Source organism: Coffea eugenioides, chromosome 6, assembly GCF_003713205.1.
Source record: "Coffea eugenioides isolate CCC68of chromosome 6, Ceug_1.0, whole genome shotgun sequence".
Taxonomy (NCBI): domain Eukaryota; kingdom Viridiplantae; phylum Streptophyta; class Magnoliopsida; order Gentianales; family Rubiaceae; genus Coffea; species Coffea eugenioides.
Genome location: NC_040040.1, coordinates 29,099,712 through 29,108,812, shown reverse-complemented (window position 1 = coordinate 29,108,812; position 9,101 = coordinate 29,099,712).

Genomic DNA, 9,101 nt, shown 5'->3' with positions numbered 1-9,101 from the left:
GGATTATCTCATGTATGGATTGGACTTGGATTTCCTTTTGTGTAATCATTCATATTGGGATTGTATTGAACGTTTAGAATTGATTGGATGTGTAATAGTCTAGTTTTGGACTTCCTCCAGTATACTAATTGTGATCAAGGATCAGAGTGGCGCTGCGAAAGCGTGGACGCTTCGTTTTTGATATGTAAAATTTGGGAACCTTTGATGTATATTTGATATATATATCTTGAAATTCAATTGAGGATTGTAGTGAACGACTGAGTCCCGGCGAGAGCCGGGCAGGCGGCCCGCCGAACCCTCTGGTTCGCCTCAGGGGGAGGTGGGGCCGTCACAGTTGGTATCAGAGCTTAGGTTTCAGATCTCTGTAGTGTATCCTAGGCTTGAAGTTTAGGATGCCGGACTGTGGGTTTGGTTTGCAATATTAGTGATTCTTGCGGGATGTCTCGACTTGATTGGTACAAGATAGAATGTCGAGGACGACATTCTTTTAAGGAGGGGAGTTTGTGACGCCCCGAAAAGAATGAGTGTGAGAACTCAGAAATTTTCTAATTTTCTAGGGTTTATTTTATTTAATCGTCCGCCTTTTCTACATTTTCTTTATTAGAAAAATTCCCAGATAAAGTTTATGAGCAAAGATAGTTTTAAAATGATTTTTCTAGTATCGGTTAGTTTTTGAGAAATTAAAAGCGTATTTTGGACGTGGGACCCGCTAGTGCGGTAAATGCATTATATTTTTGACAACTTGTTGGAATTTTGTATTAAGTGATATTATTTTACAAGGTGTTAAGATATTTGTATTGGAGAGACAAAAAGATAAGTTTTGAACCAAAAGGTGACAAGTGTCACCATAAGATTAAGTCTTGGGTTTGACTACTATTCATAACTTTACCATTTAATTAAAATTGGCCAAAAATCTCTTCATTTTGCAAGCTTCTTGGCCGAATGTTCTTGCTCAAGAAAGAAAGAAAAGCTCTCAATTTCTTCCTTCTATTTCTTGCTCAATCTTCAAATCCAACCAATAAAACTCCAAATCATTCCATAAAATCTCTTTGCTAAGTGGTCTTGAGGTGTTTTGTGGAGTTGTTTGGAAAGCTAAGGTGACTAGTTGCTCTATCTCTTGTATTGCTAAGGTGAGTTGTGAATGACCCCTCTCCTTCCTCTAATGATGTTCAATTCATGATTGGTGGTGGTATAAGATGCACTTTTATGGATTATTTCTTGATTTGTGGTTGAAGTGATGAACTTTTGTAATTTTTGGGGATTTTTCTGTTTTAATATGAGTATGATTGTGTGGCTATATATGATGATTGGAAATGGTATATAATGATTCTAGAAGGTGGAAAAAGTGGAAGATTGCAAGTAATTTCTGTTTTGGAAGAAATCTGGAAAATTAGGGTTCCTTGGTTCTTCATTCTGTCCGAAATTTTAGGTCATAGATAGACGCCGAATTGGCCTTGGCTCAAAACATGAAAGTTGTAGATATTGATGTTTTAAGGGTGCCTGTCAAATGTCAGGGCATTTGGAGTAGTGTAGAATGAGATATGTCATATTTACTATTGCTGTTCTGGGTTTCAGGATGGCCGAACTGCGCCTGTAATTGGGTTGTTTTGACTGGAATTGCTTTGGATTTGGGTGTTGAGGTCTTCTGATGAAATGTATCTTGATGTCCTATCTACCACATGCCTTTGGAATTTCTGTATTTGGACCTGTTTAGACTGAGTTGTACTGATTACAGCATAGTGTAATTTGTAAACCTGCAATTACGGTTCTGGTTTGGTATTCTGCATATTTGACTTAGTTGTGCTGGGATTTGGACTGAGTGACCTTCTACATTGTTGTAGCCCTGGTTCTTAGCTTCAAAATGGTGGGTCTTGTACCTTCATCCGACAATCGTAGCGCCTTTGGTACCATTACCGCAAAATGACGTCAAAACTGTTTTTCTGGTTTTGCGTTTAACTTTCATTTCTGGACTTTTCCCTAGCTTGACTGGTACTACTTGGAGCTTGCTGAATGGCTGTTGGATGAACTTGTTGTTGTGTGTATACCTTTGGGATGGAATGAGGAAATAATGAAGCCATGATGGCTGGAAAAGTAAGCAAATTCAGGGGAAGTGCTGTCCGAACTTTAAAAGGACTTGATTGCATTGAGTGTATGATGGATGATTGCTGAGCCATTGAGGTGAGTGACCTCAAACTATTTCTAAAATTATTTATGAACCGTTTCTTGCATTATTTACTTTTGAACTGTTTCCAAATTTACTTTTGAACCGCTTTCCCACATTATTTACTTTTGAACTGTTTTCAAAGTTAATTTTGGAACTGTTTCTTACATATCATGCGTGCTTGCATATCAGTGTCTTGTTATTATTGATTTTGCTTTCAATGATTGTTAAAACGAGTTTTCTAGGCGAGTGTGTACTTTATCGCACTCGACCTAAATAAATATGAAATTTTCAATGATTAATGATTAATGCTACTTGCGCATGAATGTAAGACTTTTGGGCTGAACTGGCTATTGCCCCTTGTTACCGGTCGTCTCGAGCCAGAAGCGGACTCGGTCGGGCGACTAGGAACTTGGGTGAACGTTTCGGTATACTCGAGTATTACCTTGTAGGTTGGTGGAGCCTGGCCAAAAGCCAGGGACGGGGTGAATGAATGCACGAATGAAACCAAAAATGCAATGAAATGACAGGAGAACGAACGTATCATTTTCATGAATGTTACTATCGCTTTCCATTGTAAATGTTTCTTGAATTATTGATACTCCATATTTAATGTTTTGTAAACGTTGTAATTGTTTCTAGACTTGTCCTTTGATTTACAACATCATTGAAATGAACCATTGTTAAACAGATTTGATAACTGATTTTATTGGTTACTCGCTGAGCTTCTAGCTCACCCCAAAAATGTTTTATTCCCCTCCACAGGGCTCAAGGCGAAGGAAGGGCTTGTAGTGTTTATTCATGGATTATCTCATGTATGGATTGAAATTGGATTTCTTTTGTGTAATCATTCATATTGGGATTGTATTGAACGTTTAGAATTGATTGGATGTGTAATAGTCTAGTTTTGGACTTCCTCCTGTATACTAATTGTGATCAAGGATCAGAGTGGCGCTGCGGAAGCGTGGACGCTTCGTTTTTGATATGTAAAGTTTGGGAACCTTTGATGTATATTTGATATATATATCTTGAAATTCAATTGAGGATTGTAGTGAACGACTGAGTCCCGCGAGAGCCGGGCAGGCGGCCCGCCGAACCCTCTGATTCGCCTCAGGGGGAGGTGGGGCCGTGACATTAGCACACTCTTAATCCCTCTATAAAAGGAAAAATTGAGTCACGAATTTTAGTCCCCCGTACTCGTTATATTACATTCCTCTCTTTTAGGTCACCTATATTTATATATTATAATTCTTCTTTTCTTCGAGTCTCATCTTTTGCATATTCGTGACCTCTTCTAAGAATTAGTTTCGGCATCACAACTAATGTGTTTTACACAAATTAAATTTTGAAGAGATATTTCGACCCTCTTGATAATCATTATGTGACAGCCCCACCTCCCCCTAAGGCAAACTAGAGGGTTCGGCGGACCGCCTGCCCAACTCTCGCCGGGACTCAGTCGTTCACTACGGTCCTTAATTAAATTACAATATAAATCTCAAATATACATCAAATTCTTCAATAATTACATATCATAAGCGAAGCGGAAACAATTCCCAACTATACGTAAAATGATTCCAAATCCAAACTGTACAAGATATATGCCATCCAACCACGTGAATAAGTACTACAATTCTTCCTTCGCCACGAGCCCTGTGGAGGGGAATAAAATATTTTTGGGGTGAGCTAAAAGCTCAGTGAGTAACCGATAAAAGCAGTCATCAAATATATTTCACAATAATGCATTTCGATGATGTCATGAATCAGTAATCAAATGTACGTATTTTTGCTCTGGTGAGCCAGTGAAATCATTGCACTGAAACACCCAACGCTCAAATAGATCACTTAACGTTAAACAATAAAGGGGAGCAACGTTGGTGTTCCAGATCATGTCATGAACAATAAACAGGGTGGAGACGTTGGTGTTCAGCACAAGACTCCCCAAGAACTCATTAAAGCCAAATCATGTCATGAACTCACATGCAAGCACGCATGATATGCAGTCGAGTAAATAATGCAAGAAATATTTCAAAAGTACTTGGAAAATAGTTGAGGGTCACTCACCTCCATGGTTCAGAAACCATCCATCATATATCATTACATTGCCCGAGTCCAAGCCCTAAATCACAAACTCAAAACAATCATACATTCCCAAAGTTCGGACAACATTTCCTCATAAATGCTTCATTTCCAACCTACAATATATCACCAATCACACATACGGTTAATAAGCAATAAAATGCATCCAATTAGGCCACAAGATCCCTTCAATCAAAGCTAATTAGAAGCTTAAGAGCCACCATTAGAAAAACCCCCAATTAAATCCTAAAAACCGGAATTCATTCCCTCAAGCGTAAATTTTCCGCAACGATCGCAATTAACGTATAAAAGTTCCGTTTAACACCTTTCGGCACAATATCCATAACTGAAACTACCCTTATCGGATTGAAATGAATCTTATGGCGTTTCGAAGCCAATACATAAACCTACATTTATTATGAAGACCTCAAAAGCCAAATCATACATTTTTATGGTCAAAAATGGAAAACTCCACGAAAATAGAAATCTGGGCGGGGAAATAGGGTTCATGGGCAGTCAAGGGTATTTCGGTCATTTCACATGCTACAGTGCTCGGATCAAGCTGAAATTTTGTAGGCAGCTAGTTAACACCATTTGCTACAATTTTTATGTTTTAACCTAAGCCTGATTCGGTCTCTAATATGCCCAAATAAATCCGGTCAGAACAGGGCAAAAGCAAACCCTAAACCTGAAATTTCGTATCAAACCAGAAATTTTCCGCAACCAACTTCAACTAACATATACAAGCTTCATTTTACACCATTACCAGCCATCATACCATGATCAAACCATGATCCTCATACAAAACAGAAAAATAATAAGAATAAATCAAAATTCATCAAACCTTCACTTCCAACCATAAACAAACCATAATCCCACCATATGTCATCATATTAAACCACTAAAGCCACCAATTGAACATTAGCAAAGCTAAAGGGAAAGATTCTTAACAACTTACCTTGTAACTTCAAGACAACAAGCAACTTAGCACATTTGTTTCTCAAACCACTTCACCACTCACCTTAATCCTACCGAGAGAAAGGTTTTTATGGAGCAAATCAAAGTTTTAGCGGTTGGTTTGTGAGATCAAGGCAAAAATTGAAGAAAGAAGTTGGAGGTTTCTTTCTTTTCTCTCCCTAAGGAGTTCGGCCAAGAGAGCTTCAAATGAAGAAATAAAATGGCCAAAATTAGCTTTAAGATGGTAAAAATATCTTGATCAAAAGTCCAAGGGTGAATTGAATGATGACACTTGTCACCTTTTAACTTAAAACTTATCTTTTTGTCTCTCTAATACAAATCTCTTAGCACCTTGTAAAATAATATCACTTAATACAAAACTCCAACAAGTTGTCAAAAATATATTGCATTTACCGCACTAGCGGGTCCCACGTCCATAATACACTTCAAACTTAACGTGGACTAACTTGTATCAAGGAAATGATTTGAAAATTATATTCCTTTATAAAAATGTATAGAAAATTAATATCTTGAAGAAAGGTACAAAATTATAAACAAGGAAACAAAATAATATCTAGAAAATATATAAAAATTTTCGAGTTCTCACACTCATTCTTTCGGGGCGTCACACATTAGGTCTAAATTTGCATCCATATTGAAACCTCCAAATGTGATAAGTTTTGTAAGTTAGATTAGGAAAATTTTCGATTAAATCTAGCAACTAACCTTGTCTAGGTTAAAATAGTACTTTAGATTTGATTCTATCAAATCTTTGTCTTCCATTTCTTCAATCGTTACTCCCGAACTCTTTTCTGTAATTTTCAAAGACATAGAGTCATCTAAAAAGGGTTTATCTATTTTTTATTAAACATACATTTTAAAGTGACTTGGTACACCTAAACTAGACACCAAGTGGCGACTACAATTTTTTTTAAAAACCTTTTTTAGGTTATTATTTTGGTTCCAAATCGTCGTACTTTTTAAGTCTCATTTTAGGCTCTTTCTCTTTATTTATTTAATTTATAAAAATAAAAAAAAAAACATTTTTTAACACCTAAATAATTTTCTTTAAAAAATGGGGCGCGACAGGTGACTTAGCTGTAGACACAAAAATTTTATTCCATCTTGTTTATCACTATCTCATTTTAAACCATTTTTACCTTAATTGATTATTTGCTTGATTTTGTAGGAAAAAGCAGAAAAAGAAAAGAAGGAAAAAACAGAAAATGAAAAATGCAGTTAAGCAGAAAAAAAAGAGTAGTTCAACGCGCGCGTTGCACGCACGCTATTTATCCTCAACCTTCGTACGAAACCAAGAAACATGAAGGAAATGGTGCATTTGCAGCTGGCATTTTCGGGACAATTTGGATGCGATTTCTGGTCCATTTCTTGGCCTCCAAGCCCCCTAATACAAGGCCACATGGCCTTAATTCCAATCACCAAGAAAGATCTAGAAAACAAGCCACATAATGGCTCTAAAAATGTCACAAAAACCCGGGTTTCATATGAGCTTTTGAGATGAGGGTTTTGGGGGTTTTGTTTTATATAAATGGAACAAAAACGAAAGGATTAGGGTAAGAAACAAAGGGGGAGCGGCGGGAAAACAGAAATAGAAGAAAAAGAGAGAAAACAGAGAGGGAAAATGAAGAAAGGTAGCATGAAATTTTCCAGAAAAACTGAGCCAGTGCTGAACTGGTAGCCCTGTTCAGATGCCATTTTCTTTTTCGTCTTGACTTCTTTTGGATCGATTCTTGATTTCTGCATACTCTATAGATGTAGCAGAAAAACTTTCGTGTTGAAAATTCTTTGGGAAAACACCTTTAAAGTTGCCTAATTTAGGCCCGAAGTTGCCGCACTGTCAGCTCTTGAAGTAGATCCAAGAAACTCTTAGTTTCACTTCCTCGCTTTTCGATTCATCTTTCCTCGGGTTTTACTGCATCTATTTACAAAAAAGGTAGCTTCATTTGCTTATTTTCTCTCCATATAGGTCTACATCTTCACCCAATCCATCAAGAGTCTCTGCACTGATGCTTGCTTTTCTCTTGTTGATTTTTTTTTCTTTTTGTGCACCATTAGCCCTGGTTTTGTTATAAATGTGATTAGAGATATGATGTTTAGGTAAAAGGATGAGATTTTCTTAGCCCTGTGCATGTTGAATCTAAATTTTTTGTTTGAGAAATCACTTTGAATGGTTGCGTCGCATAAAGACCGCAGAGAAACGGAGCAAGCTTCGAACCAGTTGGATGTGATTTTTGGAAATTACATTTTGACCCCTGACTTTTTGAATAGTCTCATTGTGGCCCCAAAACTTCTACAAATTGAACCTATTTCGCCTCTTTTTAAGTTTTAGTCATCTTTTTCAGATTTTAAGTGTGTTTTTGGTAGATTAATTCTGGAATTTAACACATAATTAAGGTTTAGCATTTTTGGTCGATTTTTACCTTGTTGGCTTTTAATAAGGGCCCACAATGGAGTGTAATAATGCGTGTAATACCTGCCATGACATGGGTCCATTACACGCATCATTCTGATGATACGTGTAATAGGTGGACCAGTGCCTTTAGATCAATTTTTTTAAAAGTCTAATTTTTTTGAAGTCACAACGAACAAAATTTATACCGGCAAGGAAAAGTTAGCAACGTTCATTTTTTTCCAATGGTTATGTTTTAATTCTCTATATAAACACAACACATTCCCTTTTTTTCATATCTTACTATCCTACTCTATTATTTCTTTTACTCTCTCACTCATTTTCCTCAACCTTTTTGCACAATTTTTTAAAATTTCAATAGTTTGTGATTATGGATGAGCATATATGTTCCATCCTAAAAGCCATGTATAATATTCCATAGTTTAGTTTTAATTTCATGGTTAGTAATGTAATTTGTTAATTTTGCATATGTGTTGTATCATATTAATTACTTGCATAGTATATTTATGGAGTAACTAGACACAAGCTATGAAATCCGGCCATGGATTCAAAACCAAGTTATAAAATTTTTGAGAGATAGAAAAAGATATATTGTTCAAACTTTAGAAATTAATAATATTATTTTTTAGAAAATTAAAATTCAAAAGGTAAAAAATTTAATGAAAGTTAATAATTTATTTTTTAACTTATTTATTTATGGAATATGTGTTATGCATTATTAAAATAAATATTTGATTTAATTGTGGACCCATGCTATTACATCTTGTGAAGTGTAATCCATTGTGAGTGAGAGTATAATAAAAGAGAAGAAAATGGAATGCTGATGTGGCATGTGCATTGCACTTCAAAGAGTGTAAACCATTGTGGATGCTCTAAAATAGGTTAGTTTGTGTTAAAGGTTATTTTTTGTTTGGGTTTAGGGAAGGGGTTGTTGGTTTATTTTAATTGGATTAAGATATGGGCTTGGGGAGGCTAATGCCCAACTTTGTTGGATGGATTTTGCTTAGCAAGATGACAGGCTAGTCCACCCGTTTTTCTGGACTTTTCGTTGGACTGAGGTAACTTTGGCCCAAAGAAAAATTTGAAGGATTGCCCAAGGCTCTTTTTACATTCTCTTTCTTCAATCGTGACTCTCGAACTCTTTTCTCTTGTTTTCGAAGACCTGGAGTCCTCTATAAAGGGTTTTATCTATTTTTTATCAAACATACATTTTTAGGTGACTTGGTACACTTAAATTCGATACCAATTGGCGACTCCTATTTTTTCTTAAAAACCCTTTTTAGATTATTGTTTTGGTCCCAAATCATGGCCCTTTGTTAGTCCCATTTTAGACCCTTTCTCTTTATTTATTTATTTTATAAAAATCAGAAAAATATTTTTTAACACATAAATAATTTTCTTTAAATAAACAACAAATTTTATTCCATCTTATTTATCGCTATCTCATTTTAAATCATTTTTACCTTATTTGATTAT